Below are 1,304 nucleotides of genomic sequence, written 5' to 3'. Positions count from 1 at the left end.
CTTAGCATTAATTTTAGGGTAAATTGTTTTGAGAATTATATATTTGTTTGTTTGGACTAATTTGAGGACTTGCTATTAGTTTTGTTTATGTTTGATTGAGATTCTTTCTCAAATTTCTTACATTAGGAGCATTGTATCATTTCTCCTCATGTAGCTTGATTGGTGAATAGGTGGTGGATCCTCTTTGGAGTTCGTGTCATTTAGAGCAGTCACTAGATGTCATCTTGCTATTCTCATTGAAGACAACCGTCGTTGGTTGTGTTCTCGTGTTGTTTTCATCCTATGCAGCAGTGTTGACTTTTACATTTTTGATGTTTTATCTTCAAAAATAGCAATGTCCTTCTAACTTATTTCCAAAATCTATTTTATCTCGGACTTCTTATCTTCAAACAAGTTTTAGGAATCTTAGAATGATGATGTTCTCGTGTTGTTTCGTCCTAGATGGCAGTGTTGACATCCATATCCCCTTCATATCACCTTCAGATCCTATTTTTTTGTCTTCCAAAATAGCAATTTTCTTTAAATTTTCTTTCAAAATCTATTTTATCTCAGACTTTTTATCTTTAAAAAAGTTATAGGAAATCCTAAAACGGTGCCATTTGATATCAGAGCTTGAAAAGTCTTAAAATTTTAGGGATTTATTTCTCTTTTTCTAAACCCAAAGTCCTCATAACTTAATATTCTACCAACTCAATACTCTAGCCATCCCTATCTCAACTCTTAGCTCTGAAACTAAACTTTCTAAAGTAACCTTTCTATCTTCATGAAAATTTGTCCCGATACCTATCACATAAATCTAAATCCTCGACCAACTCTCCGAAACCCTAAAGTGAGGAGCAATTCACTATGCTACCAAAGAAAAACCCTCAATATTGTGTTCAAAAGCTTAACATGGAGGATATACAATAGATAATTCTCCAATTGCAGCGGAGGTTCGTTAATTTTGAAAGGATGCAACACAGTAAAAACAGTGACCATCTAAATAGAGGAGATGATAAAAATCCTTTTCATCAAGAAGCCGCAAGAGATGAAGAGATGATGCAGTGTCGATTCGACATTGGGTATAGAATGAGGGTGATTTTGTTGTGAACGTTGATGTGCCTATTTTTAAGGTTATGTGAATTCATGCGGGTTTAATAGAACGGTTCTTTAAATGCCCTTAGTGGTTCTTTTGTTTGTTATATGTAGAGGATGGTAGGAAGTTCTTTACTATACTTATAGATGACAAGTCTCTTTTTTGTACATCATAATTGCATACATGCACAATTTTGTAATTTTTTGATTCAGTAATGCAAATGCAATGT

The sequence above is a fragment of the Phalaenopsis equestris genome, unplaced genomic scaffold (genome assembly GCF_001263595.1).
Source record: "Phalaenopsis equestris unplaced genomic scaffold, ASM126359v1 Scaffold000047, whole genome shotgun sequence".
Lineage (NCBI taxonomy): Eukaryota > Viridiplantae > Streptophyta > Magnoliopsida > Asparagales > Orchidaceae > Phalaenopsis > Phalaenopsis equestris.
This window is presented reverse-complemented; position numbering follows the sequence as displayed.